General features: G+C 41.9%; 1 protein-coding gene across 14 annotated transcripts in view; it reads left to right on the plus strand.

Moving 5' to 3' along the window:
* KCNQ5 (potassium voltage-gated channel subfamily Q member 5) overlaps positions 1-15,098 on the plus strand; it is a 472,281-nt gene that overhangs the window by 91,802 nt on the left and 365,381 nt on the right. The window lies entirely within an intron of this gene.

The following is a 15,098-nucleotide window of genomic DNA, read 5'->3' on the forward strand; positions in this document are numbered from 1 at the left end:
CTCAAATTATCTTATAATTGAATTGGTGACAAAACAATGAGTTATCTTCAACTCTTACTATATAAACATATATCCCCAAAATGTATAAACTCTCAATATATTTAATAAGGTCAGGTAGTGGTCATTTTTCATAAGTTTATGCAAGGTTGATCTACTCACTGCTGCTTTTGGGGGCAATCTCACTGATTAATTTAAAAGTGCTATATGTGGTGGCGCATGACTTTCTTTAAGAAGTGTAGTAAGGAAACATAATTTGTATAAGAATTATTTTTAATCATCAAAGGTAGTATAGCCTAGTTATGTTTATTCTTAGCAAGAACTACATTTTGGATTATAATATTTGAATTTTACAGTGAAAATAATTTATAAAATCAGCCATACAGTTATCATGTAGTTTATTATACTAAAAAAAGGATGTATCGTCACATCTTTCTTAGTACAGTTTTCTAAAATGCCTTTCTCTAAAGTAATTTACATGCAGAATGCATGGATTCATTGTATATAAAAATTCTTGTCTCATAATCTAAGAAAAAACTATGAAATTAGGTAAAATAAAAAATTTGCCTAATAATAGCATGATCCTTTAAACTTATCAGAGAATCTCAGATATTTACAAACTGCAGGTAAAATCTTTTTTTTTTAACATTGTCACCTTCTCACAAGAAACGACTTCTTAAATTTCCACGTTCAGGATAAACAGGGCACCTTTCAAAATTCTTGTCGGAGGTGGCTGGCCAATAGTGGGAAATGACTGGGTGATTAAAAAACAATGTCAAATGGAGAAGAGATTATGAAATGTTATGGAATAAACGCAAAAATATATGTAATACTCTCTTTAATTCTCTTTTGTGGTTAAAGGAAAGAGAGAGCAGTGAAGAATAGTTCAGGCAAACACATAGACTGAACGCTTCTGTCCTCCCAAATACGTGCATCGGAACCCTCAGCCGAGTGTGAGGGCCTTGAGAGGGGGCCTCGGGGAGCTGACGGCTCGTGAGCGTGCAGCCCGGGTGCAAGGGCCCGGCTGTCTGCCGGCCTGCGGAGCTGCGAGAAGCCCTCTGTGGTCGGAGCCTGAGGCCTCACAGCTCCCATTGCGCCGGAGCCCGGATGACACGGAGGATGCAGCGCAGGAGGAAGGCGCTGCTCAGACGGCGTCCACACGCGGGGAGAGGGCTTCTCGTCCCAACGTCGGTCAGGCGGTTGACTGCGACAGTTCAGGCCTCGCACGAGGCCGCCTTCTCGAGGAGGCAGGTGCAGCCGCGCCGTGTGGCTGTCGTGGACCACGCTCCCCAGGCGTGGCCTTCTGTCGGGGCTGCTGGGCTCGGCTGCCTCGGGGCTCGGCTTTAAGCGGCCCCTTTGATGGAGGCCTCTGCGCTGCATCCTCCGTCCTCGGGGGACCAGAGCCACGGCGCAGCCTGGTCTCGGGGCAAAAGGGGACGAAGGTGTCGACGGCCCGCGGGCCGGAGCCTGCGGCCCTCTTCGTGGTGCTTCCCACCATCCCGAAGCAGGGGTCCCGCTGAGCCGCGCGTCCCCGCGGCGGGAGACGGACGACCTCGGGCCCGGGGGGCTTCTCCGGAGCGGAGCCTGTGGCGGAGGAGCCAGAAGGGGGCCAGGCAGTGCCTCTGCCGGCTCCACCTTCCAGATCCGTCATTCATGCGCCTTCCACACACGAATGCCTTAATCCTAATAATCGCCTTTCCCAAAACATCCCAGAATTATCGTTAATTTATGGAATCAGGTTCAAAGTCGGGGACTTCATGATTTCTATCTGATGCAGATTTATCTATTTATATACATGATTATGTGATTTATATCTGGTGCCGCTCCACTTGATCAGGAGACTGGCGAACTTAAAAGTCAGGTTGTCGGACGCTCCCCCCAGGACGCGCTCCCAAGGTGGAATCGTGCAGCGTTGGCAGAGAATCGCAGTGGACGCTCCGTTAAAGAGCAGGGCGGTGCGGGGCCCACGGCGGCGAGGCCGCGGCGATGCTTGAATCCCGCCGGACGACTGTCGCCTCTCCCGACCCTGTTCCTGCCTCAGGTCTGACTCTGCTCCCTGGGGCTTAGCTGGAGAGGAGGGAGATTGTATCAACTCTTGTGTTGGTGAAGGTATTCAGAAGCCATTGGGATTTTCAAGATAAGCAAAGAAAAAGTTTTTCATTTTAAGCTGTTTTTGACATTTCTATGCTTCTTTAATATGACATCTCCTAGGACATCATCACACAGGTCTCCAGATTTGTAAGGTTCTCAGTGATATGTACGCATATTCTTTCCTTTATTTTATTAAAAATGTTGTATTTCATTTTTTGACTGGGTAATATATTTTATTGGCCCAAACATCAAAAAGTAGACAAGAATATAAAGTGAACAATCTACTTCCCAATATAGTTTTATTTTTCTTCTCTCCCTCTTTTTTTCCCACACAGAATAGTATATGCTATAAGTACTATGCAGTATTCTTTTTAGCATTTAACACATCTTGTAGATTTCTCCTTATCAGTGCAGAAAAGGCTCCCTCATTATTTTTTAAAGCCATTATTCCATTTATTGGATATATCATTATTTATTTAACCAGTCACCCACTAAAGGACAGTTAAGGTGTTTTAAATGTTTTGTTATTGCAGATGATGCAAAAAATAATCTTACACATGTCTTTTAACACACTGGTGAGTATAATGTAGGAAAAAAATCCAAATGTCGAAATGTTGAGTCAGAGGGTTTATGAGTACATAATTTTGAAAGAAATTACCAAAATGCCTTTGATAGAATTTCTAACAACTTGACTCCCACCAACAATGTAGAGAGGGCCTCTTTATTTACAGCCTGGCCAGCAGTGTGTTGGCAAAAGTCTGGAATTTGCACTAATTCCTAAGTGAAAGAAGAAGTTGCATTTCTTTTATTGTGAAGGAGGAAGAACTTATTTCATGTATTTAACAGCTATTTGCATTTTTTAAAACATATTAACTGTTCCTGGGCTGTGACCATGTTCCAGTGGGTTGCTGGATTTTGTCTTATTGCTTTCGGTAGATATTGGGTGAGTGAGTATTGTAGGAGCTGCATATATACCAAGGAAATTAGTCCTTTTTAGGTTATTTGAATTGTAAATATTTTTCATATTTACAGACTTCGCTTATAGTTTTTTAAAAAATTATTTAGAACTTTTTTGTTTTTCTTTTACATATGGCCTAGCGTCGATTTTTCTTTTATGGTTCTAGATTTTGTGTACTGAAAAGCCTCTATTTTAAGATTATAAAAATACTTCTCACGCACATTTCCTCCAGTATTTGTATTATTTTGTTTTGTTCCATTTCGTCCCTGATCCTTTCAGAATTGGTTCTGGTGAGTGTGTAATATAGAGATCCAGCTTTTTATCTACGTGGCTACCCAGTTATCTGCGCCACTTATTCTACAGTCCATCTTTTCTCCACAGATATGAAATGCCACTTTCATCATATGCCAAATTTTGTATATTTTGGTTTCTATTTCTGAACTTCATTTCTTTCCTTAAGTTTACATCTGTCTTCATGCAACAGTTCCATATTGATTTAATTAATGAGGCTTTACAGTGTTTATCTGGAAGAGTTACTCCTTCCTCATTACTCTTTCCCAGAATTTTCCTGAATGTTCTTATATATTTGTTTTTCCTATATAAACCTTAGAATGATCTTATTGACCTTAATTTGTTCTGGAAATACAAAATTGACTTCTTTTTGGATGCCATTATGTTTACAAATTAGCTTTGAGAAGATGGATGTCTCTGTGGAATTTTCCTGTCCCAGAACATGGGCTCCATTCTGCTTCTTCAGCCTGTTTTTCATGTCCTCCAGAAGCATTCTAAATTCTACATGTGGTTCTTGTGTATTTCTCATTAAGTGCTTTTCTTTCTGATTCCACTTATGGCTCATCGAATGTGATGCTGAGGAGGAAACTTGGTCGCTGTTTTAACCCTGGCTCAACATCCACATTCCTTGCAGGATTAGTAGAAACAGTAGACAGATCGTGCAGTAAGAAGGCAGATGAAAATTTTCGGTGAGAATGAGGAGGCAGGTGGGAGGGTTTAGCATATTGGGTGCTAACTAGCTTTTGTCATCCCATCCTAAGAAAGCCACCAGATTTGTCTGCCACACACAGCACAGGAAAAGCACATGTACATAAAAAAGCCAAGGAAGGTAGAACAGTTGTCATTTAGAATCAGAAAAGAAGTAGATCTAAGAATTTTTATCCATGAGGCTTGGCTGCATATAATAGCCATCCCAAATAAGAGTGAATTTAAACAAGATAGAGGTTTACTTCTCTCTCTTGTATGTGAGTTCTGGGTTTCGGCACTGCAACATTGGCATGGTAATTGCATACATGTCAGCGATCCAGGCTCCTTATTTATTTTCTGCTACTATCCTTAGTGTGCGATTCCCATCCTCCAGTTTGCCTCGTGGTTCAAGATGGCAGCCGAGGCTTTTGCCAACATGCACATTTCAGGCATGAGGACAAAGGAAGAGGAGCAGGGCGAGAAGTGTGTGCCCCTAAGCTGAGGCAGCCCTCTTCTAAGACCTTCCAGAAGCCTCGCTCTTTGCCAGGTCACCCCATCCTTATACGTACAAGGAGCTGCTCCCAAGGATATGGAGATTGTGTTGCTAAGGAAGGAGGGAGTGGATTTCAGAGAGGCAACTTCTTGTCCTGGCCATGGTGAGGAAACATTTTCATTTTCTCCCAAAGGTATTGAGAAGGGAGAAGGAAAATACCAAGGGGAAAATGGGAAAGTGAGTACAGTTTGATCATTTTTCCTGTTTTAGCATCATTTGAGACAATCTAGTGTTCAGCAAAATCTGAGCTGTCAGTCACTGCTTTCGTCTTGTGCTTTTTCAACTCTGAAATGTTTTCGAGAGGAGTTAAACTTTATGTTCTCTCTCTCTTCTCGAACTGAGGAACCTCAGTAAGGAGTTAAAATATAATTTCCAAAGGGTGCAGTTTGTACAGGGCTCACAAGATGATGAAGACATAGTCTCTGCCTTTGAGTTCAAAGGGCGTCCAGAGGCAGTGATGACGGCTTTTTCTCTTTGGAGGCCAGCAGACTGGCCAGAGTTGGAAGCAGCTTCCGAGGGCCCTGAGGGAAAGCTGGGGCGGGTGTTGGGGGTGTTTCCTCCTGTGGGTCCCGGAGTAGGGGACACCGATTTAGTGCATGCAGCACAGCATGACTATTTGGTTTGTTTTTGTATTATTTATTTGGGGAACTTTCCCTTTATATTTAAATATTAATGAAATTATGTCCAATATTGACTTTGTTATGCTCTTACTTTATCACAATACTTATAAGTAAATAATGTTTCATGATACTTGTCTCAGTTTTGTGTGTGTGTGTGTGTGTGAAGGAGAGAGAGAGAGAGATGGAGAACATAAAATGTAAGACTTATAATCTGGGTGAAAAATCCTACCTTAGAGGGCAAAAATAATCTGTTGCTAAGAGAGGCCTGAAGACATTGACCCTCCAGATTCCAGATTCTGAGCAGCCTCGGGCCCCTGAGGCCTCACCTGCCTGAGGAGGAGCTCTGGGGTGGCTTTCAATTCTGGGACTTCACTACAGAATCCAGATATTCTGATGTGTAAAATAACTTTATTCTTTAAGTGACCATAAATATATTAAAACATTACATTACATTTTAGGTTCTCAACCGTAGCTATTTAATATTTTTTCAATACATTCAAAACTGTATGCAAAGAAACTTGTAAGACTTTCATATATTCCTTGGAATATCTTATTTTTCTTGATTTTTTTCTTTTGGCCATTGTATTGGACGTATTGTATTACTTTCCAGTATAAATTACAGGAACTTGCATGGTGGCATAGAAAAAACATTTTATTTGGCGAGGAAGATTGTCCCTGAGCTAACATCTGTGGCAATCTCCCTCTGTTTTGTATGTGGGATGCCACCACAGCATGGCTTGATGAGCGGTGTGTAGATCTGTTTCCAGGATCTGAACCCATGAACCCCGGGCTGCCAAACTGGAGGGTGTGAACTTAACCACTAGGCCACCAGGGCGGGCCCCCAGAAAAAATATTTTTTAAGAAAAATTAAGGTAACATCTTTTAAAAGACATCCATCAGTTGGTGAATGGATAAACTATGGTCCATGAATTCACTGGAATATGATTCAGTGCTAAATAGAAATGAGCTATCAAGCCATAAAAAGACATGGAGGAAATTTAAATGCATATTAAGTGAAAGAAGCCAGTTTGAAAAGGCTTTGTACTGTATGCTTCCAACTATATGACATTTTGGAATCGATAACGCTATGGAGACAGTAAAAAGATCAGTGGTTGCCCGGGGTTACCGGGAGGGAGGGATGACTAGACAGAGTACGGAGGATTTTTAGGGCAGTAAAACGATTCTATATGATACTATAATGATGGACACATGACGTTATATATTTGTCAAGATGCATGGAATGTACAAAACCAAGAGTGAACCCTAATGTAAGCTGTGGACTCTGAGTGATAGCACGGTGTCAGTGTAGGTTCATGGGTTGTAGCAAATGGATTACCTGCTGTGGACGTTGATAGTGGGGGTGGGAGCAGAGCCTATGTGGGAAATCTCTGCTTTCTGCTCAATTTTGCTGTGAACCTTAAACTGCTCTGAAAAAATTAAGTGTATTTAAAATATTTTTTAAAAGAAATTAGCTATTAACATAAGAATTGCAAAAAGGGCATAATTGACGGGGAATCATGGAAATTAGTTCTCCATTGGGTGATTCCTTGGAGTAACTCCGCTGAAGAAGTCTAACAATAGGGCTACATCTGAAAGACTGAAGCCACCACCGTGATGTCTTATATGGGACCAACAAAAAAAGGCGTGAGCAAAGACAGTTTAAATTTGACTACATACCGTTCCATCAGTGGCCCTCCACTCGCTGCTCATCGTGGTTTCATTTTGCTTGGTCCCGACTGCTTCTGGACTTCTTCCATTTCAGAACAGAAACTCTGAGCTTTTGCCGCTTCACTAAATTTCATTTTAAAACCTATTCTTTCTTAGAAATGATAATATAGACACCACTTTTACAAGCACAACATTTAAAGAAAATCACAGTCTCCTAAATAATTTGTTTCTCTATCAGAAGAGGCGACAGAGCCACAGATGGTATGTTCAGTGAGCCGCGAACTCAGGGCTGAGAAGCTATTAATTCTCACGGCAGCTCTTCTGCTAACTATTTTATGGTCCCAGGAATTGATGTCATTCAGAGTCTGCTGCCTATGCGGTAAATCTATAAAATGAGAAAATAAAATTAACTCTTGTATTTTAAGAATATTTATAGCACTATAAGCTTAGGCAATTGTATTAGCTACGTATCGCAATGTGACAAATTTAGCAGCTCAAAACAACACAGCTTTGCCGTCTCAGTTTCTGTGGGTCCTGTGTCCAGGCACAGTTTATCTGGGTTCTCTGCTCAGGGTCTCAACAGGTTGAAATCAAGGTGTTGGCCACCAAAACTTTGGAGTACTTACCAGAGACACAGTTTCTGCAAATTTTTATTACAGTAATCCCATAGCCTTCTCTGTAAGTTTCAACATGTTGCCTGGATATAGCATCATCCCCAGAGAGCTGCTCTCATTTTCCCAGTCCAGTTATCTTCAGTTCAGAAACATTTACTTAGGACCTTGCCTCTGCCAGGTGAAGGCACCGGAAATGCTAGATGAGTAAGAGGACCTTATCTCAGGGGGTGAAGAGTCTAGTTGTGAAGCCCACTCAGGGAAGCTTGTCAAGAGAGCCCACCTTCTCTGAATCGTTCTGACAGCGAGAAAGAGACTCAGTGGCTGCCCGGGTCAGCTTGTCTCGAGAGAAACTGCCCTACTAGCGAGTAGCTGGAGATTCTCTGCAGTTGACAGATTTGTCTTGGGCGGCGTTGCCTTGCGAGACTGTGAGGCATTCTGCAGAGGTCTTCGAGCTGACGAGGAGGTTAGGAGACTGGAAGGCTAGACTGAAGTTCTCAGTGAAAGACCAGGTCCAAGAAGCAGTTTTATGTCAATGTTCGTAGTTGGAAGATGCGGCCACGTTGACCTGGCGCATAAGGGAGATGAAATTCCATGGAGAGGATTGAGGGGTGGATGAAGACTTTTCTAAGCACAGTTATGAAAATGGAAGGAAAGACTCCAGGAAGCGGGGTTGTCTACTGGTCCCTTCATGTACCCTAAACTCTAGGTGGAACCCTAGGGTTCTAGCTGCTGTGTCCTTTCAGCTCTTGTGTCCTTGTCCAGTCCTTCCCCTCCCTCCAACTATGACCTGACTGATGCTGCAATGAGCGTCTTTTGGGAGGGAGACGTAGTAACTGTTCGAGGGTTTTTGGTGATTGTGGAGGTCATGTTCCAGGGCTTGCAGTATGGTGGACTTTTTAGCTGCAGTGACCCCACTGGTAGGCTCTCTTTGGGAAGGGCTTACACAGGTGTGATGACATTGGTCACCTGTGAGTGAGGGAGGAGAGTCTCTGATGAGAGTTGTGGATGTGCGGGCCCTTTCCTGAGGGTGGGATAGGGAGGAGTCGGGATGTGGAGGTGCGGGGAAAGTTGATGTGGCCATGGGTGGAACCTCAGCTGGCTGGAGCTTGGATGTAAGATTGCCCAGTAAATGAGTTCTCCAGGGAGCTCCTTGGTTAAGGTCTGCGTGTGAGATCACACAGGATTTCCTTTTCTGTGGTCTTTCTAGTAGAAACCGATAACCAGGAAGACTCTGTTTTACTTGAAAAGTGTGCCCTCGACCCTTTACCTCCTTCAGGGGACAGCCTGAAGGGCGGAGTTCCAGGGTAGGAAGCAAGAGTCCAAATGTCTCTTGGGGCGTTGTTTCTCTGGCTTACATAATCCTGTCCCTGGGGATCTTGTTACAATGCAGGTTCTGATGGAGTAGGCTAGAAGGGTGGGGATGGTGAGGATTTGCCTTTCTAACAAGTCCCCAAGTGATACTGATGCTTCTGATCCACAGACCTCACTTGGAGTAGCACAGCTTTGGAGCCTTGCAATAGGGAGAACATACCTTAGAAGATGGGACTAAGGCCTTCATAGGCTATAAAGCCACAAAATGAGAGGAAACTTGGCTTATCCCACGCAGCTGAAGGAGGAATTGAAGAGCTCTTCAGGAGGACTTATAAGATCTGCAAGTTGAAAACAAAACCCGAGCGAGTACTTTTGCTGAAGCCAATCTCTAAAGGATGGGTCAGGAAGAGACAGGAGAGCTGACAGTTGCTGGAGAAGCAGACAAACCTAGCTCCATTGTCCCCTAACTCTGAAGGAAATGATCTTCTGTCTTCAGTTTGAGAGGGACTTACTACCATGTGGTTAAAGAACTCTGCCAGCAGCCCACACCCGCTCCCACCCCCTGCCGCATGCCCTGGCCTTCAGCTCGTACCTGCCACGGGCTCCCTGCTGCTATCACATCATCAGAAAGCAACTGCAGGTTCCTGGTTTCCGGATGAATTTTAGACTCTGTTGTCAAATTTTCTAGAGTGATTTGGTGGGAGGGGCGGGTGTGGAGTAATGCTGGAAGGCTGGTTAGAAAATAGCTTCTGTGTCCCTTATTGTAACAGATCGTCTGAACATTTACTGCAACAATTCAAAGATCCCCAAAGAATTTGTATTTCTCTTAAAACGTAATGCAGTAAAACTTGCCTTGTATAATAGATGCTGCTGTAATGCAATCTTGGAAATAGTTTTCAAAGTTCATAAGGGTTACAAAAGTTCTACTTGATCTGCTCACATAAACAAATGTGACTCCCTCTGCTCCTCTTTCTACCGCTATTTATATCAGCTGTCCTACAGGATATCAGCTTTCTTGAGAGTGTCTGATATAAACAACCACAGTTCTGTAACTATGATCTGCTCGAGGTTTCCAGGTAGCTCATGGGCTGATGTCTGGTTATTTATATTCATGATTTGGTAGTAATATGCTTTTGTCACTAATATAAATTAATACTTTTCACATAAAGTGCAATAACCATTACAGCTGACCTCAATGATTTTATTAAAAGCTCTGCTATTCCTATGAGCAGACAAGTCGAATTTGGACACTGCAGGAGCATTCAGAAACAAGCAGCAGTGGTGGTCTTTCGAGGCCCTGCACTCGAGCTGGAATTTGGATAAGAGACTTCTGGGCAGTCCGTGTGCGGAACCGACACAGCATCCCCAACAGAGCACAGCTGCGTGGTTCGCCCAAGTCCACGCTGATGTCTTCCAGCCGAGGGAGTGTGGGCTCTGCTTGCTTTCATGCCCCTTATGCAGTAATTAGAAGAAACCTGAAATGTTCTTGCTTTTCTGTGCAAAACATCAGCCAACAGAAACTGGAATATAAAACTCTTTTTAGGGGTGAAACCAACCGATAACATTTTTATCTTGAAATTGTCCGTGTTCATGGCTGCTCTGTCTAGCTTCTGCACAAAATTCTTTGGAAGCCTTTGATCATTTTAACCATTTTAGATGCATGTTGATGTAAAATGCACTCTGACTTCAGGTAACACAGCAAGAGTCATTAAATACTTAGAAGATTTAAATATCAAGATATGGAACAGAAGTGTAACTAGATACGTAAAAGCATTAATAAATAAATTATAGTTTTCCTCTACTGGTAATGAGTCCAAATATTGTTAAATCTATTTAATGAAATATTTCATAATATAAATAATGCATTTTATTAAGTATTTTTCATGGTTTTAGTCATTAAAATGTAATTTAATTATGTTAATAGAATTTTAATAGAATTTAATCTAACATTACCATGCAGCTTCCTAATTTGAATTTTAAACTAAATTTGTAGTAAATATAAACCCATTTTATTTTCATTTTTCATTATATAATATAATGGATGAAAACAGAACATGATGGCAATTTCACAAATTCAATTTATTAACGTCTCTAGTAGTGACCATGCCAATATTGTGCTGCAATAACCGACATGTCCTTTTAAAATCCAGACCCTGTTCTCGGCATCAGGGCCCTACTTCTGCCCACTTTGTGTCCATTACAAGCCACTTAGAAGGGAGAGAGTGCTGGGCCTGGTTCACCATCTGGTCTGTATGCTCTCCAGGTCTGCACACAAAGCCTGAGCTTTCTTTCCGGTGAACAGTCGTTCTGTCTCAGCCCTGCCCGTCTTATGAAGGAGTATTCGCTGGGGGGAACATAAAGCACTGGACGTCGTATGAACTTTTATTATTGTATCTCTCGTGATAGGGTAGGTTTTGCTGCAGTAACAAAAGAAAAGCAAATCCCCAAATCTCACCGGCTTGAGAAGTGAGGATTTATTTTGTGCTCATGCCTCACGTCTACAGGAGCTCATCATCATCCCTGCCAGGCCCAGGCTGCGGCTGTTGCCTGCTGGCTTGTGCTCCACAGTCGACCTTCTCCCAGCAATGACTTGCCAACTTTGCTCAGATGCTGGTGGCCAAAGCCGGTCACACACCGCACTGAGCTCCCAGCAAGGGAGGAAGGCCGTTCTGTCGCCTGAGCTCTCATGTCACCCCAGGTTCTTCCCTGTCGGCTGTGGCTGATTTATCCTAACACGAGTTCAGTGAAGAAGTTATTTTTGCCTTGCAATGGTAGGAAGGACCATTATGTAACTTTTTACTATGAATTATGAGTGTGTGCAACCAGAATTTGAGAAAGGATGATGTTCTGATATGAAATAAATAAAAATCAGGATACTTTTTTGAGGCATATGCACTGTTATTAGGAACTTTTATATATACTTTGTATATATACATATACATTGTATATATCTATATGTGTGTATACTTACATGTTATATATTATATATATTAGAGAAAATAGTAAGAAAGGCAGAGGGACACCAGGCTTGCTGAGGAATCCTACAGCTAGACTGGGCAAAGTTTTTTGGGAAACGTGAATTAAGAACTGGAACTTTAAAAATGAGACGGACATGGCTTTATGGAGAGGAAAGGATGAACTAAAATACGAGAAGAAAAATTCACAGAAATTCTGATTTCTATTCTGTTCTTACTGAGCACGTTTATGCTGTTTTTGCTAAAGTGTCAGGACCTTCTAATCTAATGACTCAGCTTTTCTGTGTCTCTTGCACTTTGTCTATTGCTGTGCCATTTAAAAGAACAGCAATGACAGAAATTTTGGAAACTATGTCTATTTCTGTGTGCGCAATTGCTCCTTAAAACTGAAAAGATCAGTTAGGAAATCATGGGCTCCTTCATGCTTCTTTTGTCACCTCTAGTCATTGAACTTCTTGAACTGTTCTCTCCAGACCTACACTCCTTCCAGCACCAGATCAGTAAGAGACTAACAGTGTTTACATCAGGTTAGTATATGTGACTTCACATCCCTTGCAATTTCTAGGAGCCACCCAAACCGTTCAGCCTCGTCATTCAGTAATACAGCAATCAAGGCCAGGGTGAGTTAGGGTACTTGCAATTTTTCATTCCTTTTCCTACATTTTAGCCTATATTTATGGGAATATTGCAGCCACACTCTTTTTAAACTGAGGTTGTATTTTGGTTTGGAATTAAAGCAACTTTTTGAGGTAAATTAAGGTGCTACCTTGACGCTAGTCATAGTGAATTTCCAACTCTTCTTTTTTTTTTTTTTTTTTTAAAGATTTTATTTTTTCCTTTTTCTCCCCAAAGCCCCCCGGTACATAGTTGTGTATTCTTCGTTGTGGGTTCTTCTAGTTGTGGTATGTGGGACGCTGCCTCAGCGTGGTTTGATGAGCAGTGCCATGTCCGCGCCCAGGATTCGAACCAACGAAACACTGGGCCGCCTGCAGCGGAGCGCGCGAACTTAACCACTCGGCCACGGGGCCAGCCCCTCCAACTCTTCTTAAAGGAGGTGGTTACTTTAGTTTCCCAGGGCTGCCATAACAAATCAGCACAAACTGTGGGGCTTAAAACAATGGAAATTTATTATCTCAAAGTTCTGGAGACTAAAAGTCTGAACTCAAGGTGTCTTAAGGTCGTATTCTCTCTGGAGGCTCCAGGGAAGAATTCTTCCCACCTCTTCACAGCTTCTGGTGGTTCCCAGCGATCCTTGGCTCCTTGGCTTGTAGCCACTCCAGTCTCTGCTTCTGCCATGACATGGCTGTTGTCCCTCTGTCTCTCTTGTGTATCTCTGAGTCTCTGTCTCCAGAATTTTCTCTCATTGGATTTAGGGCCCATCCTAATCCAGTGGGACCTCATCTTAACTATATTGCATCTTCAAAGACTCTGTTTCCAAATTAGCTCACATTCACAGATACCAGAGGTGAGGACTTCACATATCATTTTGGGGAACACAGTTTAACCTATAACAATAGCCTTACTGAAACTTTTCTGTAATCCTGTGGCATTTTGCTTGCAGGATCTTGTGGAATACCTCCCCCACCAGCCAAAATACATGACAAATACTAATTTCGTCAAGATTCTGATTGCCACTTTATTTAAAATCCTGCATCATTGTTTACTTGACCTAAGACCTGGCTCCTTGATTCCAGCTCTTCTCTTTCTCATGATTTTCTCGGTGAGACTTGTCAAACTTGTACCTTTTTTCCGAAAGCCTCAGGAGGCAGTTGGGATGAACCGGAGTAGACAAGCCAGTGATCAGGGGTGAGTCGCGGTTCCCCTTGGTCGGAGATCTGCCAACAGAGACTCATGTAGCTGTCATTGAACTAAATCTGCAGCAATGGTAAAAGAAAACAAGGTTTCCACTGCTTTTAATGAACATACTTAGAATTGTTACTCCCTCTGACTCTTCAATAACTACCTTGGGTACATTTAGCTAAATGCTTTCTTGTTTTTAATCTAAGCAAAATCTTGGAGCACCGTCTTTTCTCTCAAAGTAACATTAATATAATTTTCAGTATAGTAATAAGGAAAAAAGTTAGAAAATTCCAGTTAGGACGATAAGTTGAGACCAATAGCGTCCTTTTGTGTTACACTGCATTACTATGTTAAACCAACATAGATCATATATTGTCTATACTAATACAGGAGTTGCCCTGTGTAGTACATGAAACTACATGATTCTATCCAGCTGGAAACCCTTTCAGTGATAGTAACAAAGATGATACGTTGTAGTGCGAACCTTGCCTGGACCGAGACAAGGGTATGGATTTTGAGGTCTCTGAAGGATTATGTTACTTTATAACTCTAGTATTTACCTATGTTTAGTTCAGGGGTTCATAAGCTAAGGTACAGAACTTGGATAGAAAAAAAATACATCTTCGTTTTCATTAACTCTGATATTTGATACTTCCTTCAATTATGAATGAAAGCAATAAACCACGGCAGTATTGGCACCAATAGAAATCATAGATTATTTTTAAATCGCATCGCAGTTATTGAAAGTATCTCAACTATAATTTATACTCGTCGCTACTTCAAAATTATGTTAACTACTAGACCTGCTGGTAGACCTTGTTATGTGATGCATTAATAAAGAATTCTTTTGATATTTTAATAACTTTATATATAGTTATTTTTCATTGTAATGTGTTTATTTTATGTATTTGAAGAAACGGTTCCACATTTTTTAGTGTGGAACTGCCAAAGTGGCTCATGATGCAAAACAGGTCAAGACCCTCTGTGTAGTTTTAGTACCTTCTTGTTCACACTGGCGGATTGAACGGCAGGCTCACATAGCATCAACTGTTACAGCTTCGTTTCTTTTCAATCAACCAATTTATTCACAATCTGAATTGATTTTTTTTAGAATATTATGGTATCTAACATTGGACTGAATAACTGAAGATAAAGGGTTACAAAAACAGAAGTATAACACAATTCCTGTTCTCAACGGCATTGCAGTCTGTTTAGTTACACAGCACATGAATTGCCATTGTTTATATATCTCAGAATAACAACAGATTTGTATAATACTTTTAAAAAGGTTTTCCAGGGGCCAGCTAGGTGGCTTAGTGGTTAAGTTTGCATGCTCCACTTCGGCAGCACAGGCTTCACGGGTTTGTATCCCTGGTGTGGACCTACGCACTGCTCATCAGGCCGTGCTGTGGTGGCATCCCACATACAAAATCGAGGAGGATTGGCACAGATATTAGCTCAGGGTTTTCCAAATACCGTTGTGCATAAGAACTCATGGGACACCATCACCAGGGCTGTAAATTGGTAGAGCAA

Source organism: Equus przewalskii, chromosome 19 (genome assembly GCF_037783145.1).
Source record: "Equus przewalskii isolate Varuska chromosome 19, EquPr2, whole genome shotgun sequence".
In the NCBI taxonomy this organism is placed as follows: Eukaryota; Metazoa; Chordata; class Mammalia; order Perissodactyla; family Equidae; genus Equus; species Equus przewalskii.